Source organism: Urocitellus parryii, chromosome 1 (assembly GCF_045843805.1).
Source record: "Urocitellus parryii isolate mUroPar1 chromosome 1, mUroPar1.hap1, whole genome shotgun sequence".
Lineage (NCBI taxonomy): Eukaryota > Metazoa > Chordata > Mammalia > Rodentia > Sciuridae > Urocitellus > Urocitellus parryii.
The window spans coordinates 206428053-206440268 of NC_135531.1; positions in this window are offsets into that span (position 1 = coordinate 206428053).

Sequence of the window (12216 nt, forward strand, 5' to 3'; positions counted from 1 at the left end):
ATTCAGATGAAATCAAACATTAACAAACTTTCTATTTTCTAAACCCTTTCTTCTTTTCCTAATAAGAATCTTCAATACAAATATATAAAATGCACTTTAGAATTTTATTAGCATTAAAAAAAAACAATTATCCACTGACTCCCAGGGACTTTTCAAATTTTATCCAGATTTATTAGCAATACGTCATTTGGAATAAATTTTTTACTGGACTTACTAGTAGCGATGTGTAATTCAGAAGTACTATGACTATGACTGGGCAGAGTTAACTATTAAGAACTGGCTTAGTGCTACCATCTTCCAAGAACATGTTATGACCTTAATAGTATCTTCCTGTGAAAAATCTTAATCAGATCACCACAGTGCAATGTTTTACGAAATAATCCCTAGAGGTGCTGAACTTGATGGGGTAATGGCTTAGGAAGGGCAAGGCACAACATTATAAAATAATAGAGTTGGATTGACCTCAAAAGAGGATTATTTCAAAACAGAAATAATCCTTACTATACAAAACATATTGTTCAATATTTCAAAAGTAATCATAACCAGGCACGGTGGCACACACCCATAATCCCAGTGGTTTGGGAGGTTGAGACAGGAAGATCTCGAGTTCAAAGACAGTCACAGCAAATCAGGGAGACCCTGTCTCTAAATAAAATACAAAATAGGGCTGGGGGTGTGGCTCAGCGGTGGAGTGCCCCGAGTTCAATCCCCTGGTACAAATAAATAAATAAATAATCATGGTAATATAAATTAAAATGTCTATGAGATACCAATTTGGATCTACCAAATTGGGAAATATTTTTAAACTATGATATTCAGTGATCATTGGAGTGAAAGAAAAAAGTGGTACTGAAGGGTAACTGCGATTGTATATTAAAAATCCTAAAACATTCATACACATCATGGCAGCCCATGATGGAGAGACAGATAAGTAAAAGGATATCATTATATGCATATTAGAGATATGTCCTGTGTGTGATGGGGACATACAGAAGGAAAGCATTCAAGAGATTAATTGCCAGAGAACACTGCACAAAGAAGGTGGTATTTGGATAGGATTTCAGAGAAGTTCCGACACGTGCAGTAACACTTCTCCTGAATAACACAATTACAAAAACACTGTGCAAAAACATAAAGGCATGGAAAGGCAAAGGCTGTTCTTGCAATAGTAAGATTGGTGTGGCTGGAGAGTTGGGAGATAGTGCCTGGAAGACAAAGAGGCAGCATTTGAAAAGGTAAGCAAAGCTCATCTGCAGCACTATTACCCCCAAGGATACACACACACACACACACACACAAAGATAAAAGAACTGAACAACAAGAGTGACATACCAAGTTAGCAAGGAAAGAAAGAATAGGTATGCTGAAGACACAAATTGGGTGTCAACCTACTTTACATACAAACAGAGATATGAAAAATTGTGGTATGTATTTGTAATAAGAATTGTAATACAAAAAAGTGCATGTATAGAAACATGAATTGGCATGAACATATTTTATATACAAAGATGAAAAATTGTGCTCTACATGAGTAATAAGAATTGTAATGCATTCTCCTGTTGTGTATTTAAAAAAATAAAATCAACATAAGAAAAGAAAAATGAAAGGATAGGTCTGAGACAGTCAATGTCAAGTAACCTGAGATGTCTCACCACAACTTGTAATTATTTTTATGATATTTAGATTGACTATTTTGAAGAAAAATACCAATTTTAATGAAGAAGTAATATTTGCCATTTTCACAAATAAATTTCTAAAAGCATTCACATATAAGCACAGCAGAAAGAGTGACAGAAATGAGGGATGGCTTTTTGTGTGTGTGTTGCTGGGGACTGAACCAACAATGGATGAGCACTCTACCACTAAGCTATACCCCTAAGTTTGAGGTTCTGTTTTGTTTTAATGCACTTACCTACTTATTTATTTTTGGAACTGTGGTTTGAACCTGGGGGTGCTCTACCACTGAGCCATATCCCCAGCCCTTTTTATTTTTTATTTTGGGACAAGGTCTCACTAATTTGCTTAGGGCCTAGCTGAATTGTAGAGGCTGACCTGGAACTTGCAATCCTCCTACTGAATTGCTGGGATTAGAGGCCTGCGCCACCATGGCCCACAAAGAGGATTTAAAAACAACAAGAAGAAGAAGATCTGAATGCAGCAGCTAGCTGGCAGTAACTGGTGTTAACTAAGTGAAAGAAGAGCAGCAGATATCTGTCTGCATTCTAAATCTCCTTGTCCTCCTCCCTGCTGTAGAGTAACTTTCTCCTCCCTCAAAAGTCTTTTCCTTCTCCCCATCTCTTCTTATTTGGAAGTCCTGGCAGGGAGTACAGCATGCCTTCACACTCTGCTGAACACATCTGTTCTGATCTGCTGAGAGGGACAAAACCAAGAGGGGAAAAAGAAGAAATTCCCCTTGGAAAATCCTAAACACATTACTGTCTCTGGAGATATTTTTCTTCTCTTTATTTCCTCAAGCAACGTGTGTGGGTGGGTGTGTGGGAGACTGGTGGGGGGGGGGGCGGATAGAAAGAAAGGAAGGAAGGAAGCAAGCAAGTGTTGAAAGTTACTCAACTGCCAATCAGTTTGCAATCCTGCTGCCATAAGGTTGAAGTAACTAAGGAATGAAAAATGTTGTAAAAAAGTAAAATGATTTATACAGCTTGGGAAAAAAAATGTTCTGAAAAATCTCTTGGCCTCAAGAAATGTCCCCTAGCCTTCCTGATAAAATTCAAAGTCCTTAGTTTGCAAAGAGAAGTAGGCCTCCTTGCTAAAGCTTGCCGGCCTCTCCAACTATGTCCCAGTTTGCTACAATTCCACTGGAGAAATGGCTGTTTTCCAAGGGAGACCCGTTTCAGATTCTCAGCCTCAAGAAATGTGCTTCCTTTGCTCTGAACATTTTGACCCTGGCAAGTTTATTTCACCAAGATACTAACACAGCTTAAAGATAATTCTTTGTTGAAAGATTTGCATTTATCACTATTGGCTACTGTGTTTCATCTCAATATGTGGAATATTATCTCTGCCTTGGCAGTGATTAATGGGCCAGCCTCCTCCTTGATCCCAAGGCCATCAATATCTCTGAGGATGTTGGTGCAGTGACGATGTCTTAAATAGGTGTAAAGACTTCTTTCAGCTAACAGCCCATTTCCTCTCTCCCAGAGATAACACATTGACCTTACTAATGATATGTGAACATGAGTCAGCAGACTGTGGTCTTACTCTAGATTCTGATAAATATGACCTTGATAGCCAGTTTCATTTCTCTGGGCCTCCATTTCTACATCTGCAAATGAGAATGTCAGGAAGAAACTCCCCAGGTTTTAAATTATTTATCAATTTTTTTTAAATTTCTAGGTTAATTTAATTTTAATTACTCAGTAACCACATTGTCATTTTAAATAAATAAACTCTGATAATCCTAGCTACTCAGGAGGCTAAAGCAGGATGATATTGATTTCAAGTTCAGCCTGGGTCACGTAACAAGTGACCCTATCTCAAGAAAAATAAAATTTAAAAAAGGGCTGGGGGTGTAGCTCATCAGAGTCCTTTTATAGTTATAATGCTTATAAGGCCCTGGGTTCAATCCCCAGTACTACGAAAATAAATAATGAAATCATACTGGTGAATAAATGTCTCCTCATGAATCTTGAAATTCTTTCTTCTCTTCCTTTACACTGATGCACTGTGGTATTCTATGATATGGCCCAGCCATCATTTATTTGATCATTTTCCTGTCAATTGATATCATGATTGCTTCTAATCTGATGATAAACAATGCCAGACTGAACACCCATGGAAGTTGTATATTTTCTAAGATATCTGTACTTAAAGCAAAAAATCTGTACTGGGAGCTTTGTCCTCACCATAAATTGACTAATAATTAAAAGAAAGGTCCAGAGTGTAGGCAGAAGTCTCCCAAGAGGAAGGATGGAGTATGGCAACAAGATGTTTGCATTTGAATGCCAAAGGCAACCAGAACACTGAGGCCTGGGGTCAAGTTAGCCTCAGCTCTGAGATAGTCACTTGAAAGGACACCAGGGCTGACTCCTAGGCCAAGACTGAGCAACAAGGAGGGCTTATAGGGGGAAGTAAATCCTAGAGAGAATCCAGGAATCTTGCAGCAGGATGACCCCCCACCGTCTCACCACCATCCCCTCCCACCTCCCCCCACCCACTTCCTGTACTGAGGATTTAAGCCACTGCCTTGCATATGTTAGGCAGATGCTCCACCACTGAGCTGAGCTGTATTCTCAGCTTCAGGGGCACTGACCACTGTTTTTTTGTTTGTTTGTTTGTTTTAGAGACAGGGTCTCCCTGAGTTGCTTAGGGCCTTGTTAAGTTGCTGAGGCTGGCTTTGAACTCTCCATCCGCTGCCTCAACCTCCTGAATAGCTGGGGTTACAGGTGTGTGCCACCACACTGGGCCCCTTTTTAACTTTACTTTGAGACAATCTCACTAAATTGCAGAGGCTGTCCTTGAATTCACGTCCTCCTGTCTCAGCCTCCTACATCACTGGTATTCTCCACAGGCACCGGAAGAACCTCTCTGCTGAATCACTGGTGCCCTAGAGACAGGAGACAACACAGAATTCCTTATCTCACTACTTAATCCAGCACTTGTACATCCTGTGAAAGGAACTCATGTAATCACAGGCCACCCACCACAGAAAGGGGTCTGGACACTTCTCTTCGCTGCTACTATGGAGGCTGCTGAGGGAACTCAGAAACGACCCTGACTTCAAGGATTGACACTAGTGAGAAAAAAACCCTGGACCAGTGGAAAGCAAATTCATGAAACAAAGTAGCAAAAAAAAAGAAGAAGAAGAAGCCCCTTTCTACTGAAAACATCTTATGGGTCAAGGAAGATTGATAAACTATCTTCAAAGACAATAAGAACTACATGAACTAAATGTCAGGCTCCATACTAGGAACTTTTATAGTCAACATCTCCTGCAGTCCTCACAAGGGCTCTAAAGGGATTATATTACATATCCCCACATCCCGTTGGGCATATGAAGACAGAAGCCATCTCCTCCCTCTATTGCTTGCTTTCTTCCTTCCTTCCTTCTTTCCCACCTTCTCTCTTTCCTTCTTTCTTTCCTTCAACAGACACTTTTTAAGAGTTTATGATACGTCAGGCATATTTGGGGCACTGTGAACTCAGAAGTGAAACATGAGATAAGACTCCCTTACTCTACCAATGACACATTGATGACACCTAACAAATGGAAATGAAAGCATATAGATATAAACAAGCAATATTAGATTGTAGTGAATGTGATACAGAGCTTTAAAATAGGGTGATACTGAGGGAACAGAGGGTTGATGGAAAGGCTCCACATCTTGACTCTGATGGCAGTAATCAAACAGAATGTATTTGTCAAAATTCATAAAATCAATTCTTACAAAGAGTGACTTTGTAAATTATACCTCCAATAAACTTTGACACGTAAGGTCCTATAAGAAAAACAAAAGCTCCAGGAGCTGTGGTGCAAGCCTGAAATCCCAGCGGCTCTGGAGGCTGAGGCAGGAGGATCATGAGATCAAAGCCAGCCTCACCAAAAGTGAGGCGCTAAGCCACTCAATGAGACCCTGTCTCAAAGTAAACTAAAAAGGGCTGGGGATATAGCTCAGTGGGTAGAGTGCTTGCCTCTCATGCACAAGGCTCTGGGTTCAATCCCCAGTGCCATAAATAAATAAATAAAATACAAAAGGGCTGGAGATGTGGCTCAGGGGTTGAGTGCCTCTGAGTTCAGTCCCTAGTAATCCCCAGTAATGAAGCTGAGTGTGAGTACAAGAGAGAAGGTGAAGGGGAAGATCATTTCAGAAAAAGGTACAGTAACTATAAAATCCCTGCAGTAGGAACCAGTTTGGCATGCTCCAGCTAGAGTAGGGTGGGTGAGGTTGGAGAATTCGACAAAAGTCGGAGTCTGGGAGATTTGGAAATCAGTATTAAGAGACTGATGTTATTTTACCACTACAGGAAAACTTAAAAGATTTTTAAGCAGGGAGTTATAAGATCTGATTTCTGCTTTTTGGGGGTTAGGGCGATTGCTGAGATTCAAACCCAGGGCCTAGTGCATGCTGAGCATGCATTCTGCCACTGAGGAGCCTTCTGTGACTTGAAAAGAATATTCGGGTTGCTATGTAGAGAATGACTTGTAAGGACCAAGAGTGGGAGGAAGGAGATAGAAAGCTATTGTGAAAATCCAAGCAAGAGATTTACGGTGCCATGGACCAGGTGTTAACAGAGGCAGGCATAGCAGTTAGTGGTATTGTGTCAGGGTAACAATAAATCCCAATCTCAGTGGTTTGATGCAGTAGAATTTTGTTTGATGTTCCTGATTGATGTTTTTACCAGCCTCTGTCTGGTCATATAGAAAATGAGAATTTTTGTTGGTTTGTGCCTTTTGACTTTCCTCTTGGGCCTCAAAAGTCCTCATTAAGTCACCAGATGGAAATGAGCAGCCACCCTTGGGCAATTTCTATGGAACTAGTCTGAAAGTGTTATACTTCACATTAACTCACATTTTAAAAGCTGGAATCTAGCCACATGACTGCACAAAACAGCAAGGAAACAGAGAAATGATTGTGCCGAGGTAGAAACAGAACCTGGTTTGATAATCATCTCACAATCTCTACCACCATTTTGTTTTGGAGGCAGACTACAGGATAAAGAAATCATGGGCAAAAGAAAGAGGAATCACAAATGAAACCTAGGACTTCACTCACTTGTGATGCTTGGTAATAAGGAGGAAGAAGATTTAGGAGATATGCCTGATTACTCTCCTTCCCTTGGTTCCATCAGTTATACTATAAGAACAATAGAGAGTGGAAGACGGTGCAAAGATATTACTATACCATCATGAAAGAAGAGGGAAGAAAAAGGAGAGGAAATCATCTCTAGAAGAGGCTGTCCGAGATGATATAGATTCTTTTTTTTTTTTTTTCTTCCCATAGTGGGGATTAAACCCAGGGCTATGCCCATGCTAGGCAAGCACTTCATCACTGAGCAACATCCCCAGCCCTTTTTTAAATTTATATTTTGAGATAGGGTCTCACAAATTTGCTGGGGCTGGCCTTGAACTTGGGATCTGCCTGCCTCAGCTTCCTGATCAGCTCAGATTATGCCACTGCATCCCACTGTATTATTTTTTGAAGAAAGATACACCCAGCCTGGCTAATTTATATCTAATACTAGAGAACACAGCCATTGGTTCTGGTGACAGCAGATGAAAATTATTCTTGCCAGCCTTATTAGTATCAAAAGTGCTGATAACTAGCAAGGCCTTAAGCAACTTAGACCCTGTATCTAACTAAAAATATAAAAAAGGGCTGGGAATGTGGCTCAGCGGTTAAGTGCCCTTGGGTTCAATCCACAAAACAAAAAAAAAGGGGGGGACTGAGACCAAAAAATCTTCCTGATAGATTATCCTCTTACCATCTCAGAAGATATGGAACGACCATGGAGAAATGCATGATGTTAAATTAAACCTCTTTCCAGAACTTCCAAGTGAAGAATCAAACCAACCTGTTAACTTTCCAAACAGGAATATGTGAATTCTTTGGGATCATATTTTATTACTCTTTATATCCCCACCTAATATACAGCATAATGTTCAACATAAATTATGCCCTCAGTAAACATTTATGAAAAATTAAATATCTGTAGTTAAGGTTAAGGTCAAGATATACATCTCAAGTAGCCTGGAGAGAATTCCAAAAATACCCACCTGTGCTATGCAACCTCAGCCCAAATTATGACTTGGCTTTGATACCATAATGACTAATCTCTGTCCTTAGAAAGGCTGTAATCTGATCGTTCATTTACCTGGCTAAATATACAAAACTCAATTTTCTTAGGATCTTGTAAAATTTGCATAATCTCTTTGGTCACGATTTTTACAGATTCATTGCTATGTCAGTTAAGACAGTGCCTTTAAATATATCTATATGAATCATAACTTTTTATGCATTACACAAATAACATTTATTGAATAAAAATTTAAAATATAAAAAAGAAGAAATTAAAAAGTACACAACAATAAAAGCATAATTAAACCATGAAAAGATATTTGGCATTTGTGTATATATTCTTCTGGACTTTCCCTTTTCATATATAAATCATATGATATATATTTTTCCTCTATCAATATAGGATCATTGAACTTAATATTTCAGAACCTTTTTTTTTTTCTTTTAAATTTCAGTACTAAGGAATGAACTCAGGGTCTTGAGCATGCTGGGCAAGTACTCTACCACTCAGCTACATCCCCGGCCTTTTTTATTTTTCACTCTGAGACAGGGTGTTGCTAAGTTTTCAGGCTGGCCTCAAACTTGTGGTCCTCCTGCCTCAATCTCCCAAATCACTGAGATTACAGGCAAGTACAACCACCACACCCTGCTCCAAACTACTTTTTAAAAATATTTAAAAGGTGGGGCTAGGGTTGTCCTTCAGTGGTAGAGTGCTTGCCTAGCATGTGTGACACACTGGGGCAATGGCCCATGATTGTAATCTCAGCTACCAGAGAGGCTGAAGCAGGAGGATCTCAAGATCGAGGCCAACGTTTGCGGCTTAGCACGACTCTCAGGAATTTAGTGAGACCCTGTCGTAAAATAAAAAATAAAAGGAAGGGCTGGGGATGTGGCTCAGGTAAAGCACCCCTCAATCCTCACTACCAAAAAAAAAAAAAAAAAAAAAGTTTAACCAAAAACAAGCAGGTTAAAATAAATAAGGACAGCAAAACATAGCATAGCAGATAGAATTTGAGCCGACCTCGAAGCCCCCCACACTGACCTCCTTTATAATCGACTAAAGTAAAGGAAGATAGAGGTGGAGAAAGGGAGATAGAAGTTTTCAAGATTATCGTTGGCCCCTCTCTTAAGAGAGAGACCCCCCCAAGAAAGGGATCATTTTTTAATGCAGTGCCTGTGAAGCCAACGATGAAACTGAAGCCGAGTGCCAACAGTACAAGATTATTCAGTAGCCAAAGAATGAAGAGAGAGCCTAGCTCAGAACCCAATTTCTTGACCTGTTAAGGTTAGGGAAGCCATCTGTATAGCACAAAAGAAAGGAGGGGAAATTATAGGCTGATACTTGTCTTTTCTTGTAACAGGCAGAAATTTCCCAAAACTCAAAGGCCACCTCTTTGGCTCCTTTTATGGTCTGGTGCTTCCTGTCCTGGCAGCTGGTAGGTGCACTACTTAGCCTAGAAATTGGGTTATAATGAAGTTTGAGGTCCTCTAGAGGTCATCAAGGTGGCCATTTGGGGTCTGTCAAGTTTCAGTCAGTTATCATGAAGAGGAATTTTGTGTGTGTCTGGTACTAGGGATTAAACCCGGAAACTCATGCTTTCTAGGCAGCTGTTCTACCACTTGGCTACATCCCCAGCCATACACACACACACACACACACACACACACACACACACACACATATTATTAAGCCCTTTATATTTTGAGATAGGGCCTCACTAAGTTGCCCAGGCTGATCCTGAACTTGTGATTTTCCTGCCTCAGCCTAGCTAGTAGCTGACATTACAGGCGTGCACTACTTCTCCCTGTTATGAATAGGAACTTCTTTTTTTTTTCTTTTGTTATCAAGGATTGAACCCAGGGATACTTAACCACTGAGCCACATCCTCAACCCTTTTTAATATTGTATTTAGAGACAAGTTCTTGCTGAGTTGATTAGGGCTTCAGTAAGTTTCTGAGGTTGGCTTTGAAGTTGTGATCTTCCTGCCTCAGCCTCCCAAACTGCTGGGATTACAGGCGTGCACCACCACACCTGGCCATGAAGAGTTCCTCTTCACGTCCAAAGGTCCTGTTCTCAAAGATAAGCACAATTAGGGTGGAGTCAGGCCACATGGACATTGTACTGAATAACAAAACATTTCCTTCCGTACCACAGGGAAAGAGAATTCTGGATCATTAGCAATCAAATCCTCATGTCTGAGACAACATACATATTTTCTACTCACTTCTAGTTGTCCAAAAATAATTATGTGACCACAGATGGCCACAAGAACAATGCTACCGTGTTGCTAGAAGGTAGAGAGCTAGAAATACTTGTTGAAGTTTACTAATAACTACCATACCATATAATTATGGGAAGCCCAATGTCTAAAACCTCTACCATCTGTTTTCCCCCAAACTTGAATGCACCTTATTTTGTTTGTATACAAAATTATTAAATATTTTACTTTCCCACAGGTTTCCTATTGTTCTATTTATGCCCCATAATGCTTCCTGGCCCTGCAAAACATGTACTTATTATTGAATAGAATTAGAGTAGAATGTCACATTTATTTCATTTCTTTCTTTGTTTTTTTTTTTTTTCTTTTCTTTTCTTTTTTTTTTTTTTGGTGCCAGAGATTGAACCTAGAGGTGCTTAACCACTGAGCCACATCCCCAGCCCTTTTAATTTATTTTGAAACAGGTTCTCACTAAGTTGCTTAGGTTCTGTCTAAATTGCTGAGGAAATTCTTGAGCTTGCAATCCTCCTGCTTCAATCTCCAGAGTTACTGGGGATTACAGGCACGCACCATCACACCTGGCTGTATTTTATTTCTTTAACTATGTTCTATGCCACATATTTTTTTCCCATTTGTTTTAAATCCTACTCAAGCAGAATGAGTTTAATGTTCTTTATTGCCTTATTTCCCATCCTGGTTCATGTGGAGATCCTGGGATGGGCAGAGCATTCCAGTATTGTAACTTCATGTCTTTACTGGCAATGTTAAAATTGTCCTCTATCAACATATTTTGTAATTTACTGAACTCCACCCTTTTCCTTTTCTTTCCAAGATGACAAAAATATAATCAATATTTCAGTTTCCATATTGTGTGTCAAAGAGTTGCATTTTTCTTCTGTTTTTCAGTACAATCAAACATGTGATCCTTTAGAACTCATTTCCTTCCCTCTTTTCTCTTTGTTCTTGTGTCTACAGGTACGTGTGGCCCTTTTTCCTGTCAGCTGAGAGTGAGCACTCAAAAGGATGCTAAATACCTCCCCCATTTTCTGGTAGATGTTTAAAAGTCTATTTTAGAGTCTTTTCAAAAGTTTGTACAACACTGGCATCACTAAGCCACTGTGTGTGTGTAAATGGTTGCCCTGTGCAGCCCTACCTCATTCAGAGGTGTAGTCCTCCCCCCTGAGCCTTTAGGTGTCTATTAGCCGCTGGGGCTTATGGGATTAGAATTTATGCAAAAACAACCACAAAAGGAACTACAACGACAAAAAGCAGGGTTTTAGCCAGTGAGAACCAGTGCAAAAGGAGCCACTCTGCCAGGCATGGTGGTCCATGCCTATAATCCCAGCTACTTGAGGCTGAGGTAGGATTCCAAATTTGAGGCCAGACAGGGCAACTTAGTGAGATCCTGTCTCAAAATAAAAATCAAAAAGTACTGGGGGTATAATGCAGTGGTAGAGTGCTTGCTTAGTGTGCACCAAAGCCCTTGGTTCAATCCCCAGTGCCACCCATGGATCAAGAAGAAATTGGGGGAGGGGGATCATTCATCCATGAAGGCAGAACATTTGATGGTAAAGTCTTCCAAGCCCTTGAAAGAGCTTTTATCAGTGTATCCCCTCTCAGCTCCTGAGGCAGTATGTCCAAGATACATCCTGGGTAGTGTGTCCTAGGAGTTTGGTAGGGGGTACTTCTCAGCATACTTCAAGAGCAACACTCCTTTTGCTACTCCTTTCTTTTCTTTTCCTTCCCATGAATGACCTTCCACCTGTACCTTTCCTAGGTAAAAAATCTCATTTCCTCTTTTCTTTCACAACAGAATTGAACACCTGCTCAAAACCTGAACCCACATCATTAGGCATTGTTTTCTCTTTCCTGGATGACAGAGGACAAGGTTTTCAAACACTGTACAGGGTAAGCGGAAATATTTATATTCTGCATGGGAGTTGCAAGAGGGGAGAAAGAAATTCCCCATCCTAGATTGGGTTAATGCATCAAAGCAACTCATTAAATTTTCATGTAGAAACAAGTTGAACATTCACACCCTGCTGTACTTGGAACTTCATTAAAATGCAAATGAACATAGAAGGGGATCTGATGTTAGTTACTTGGCCTAAGTGGAGATTAATTACAATCGCTTTCCTGAGAGTAATTTCTAATAAATGAAAACCATAGGAAAATTAGGTATTTGAGAGAGATGCAGAAATGACATGGTCAGAGAATGTGACCAGAAAAACAACAGGAGGCTG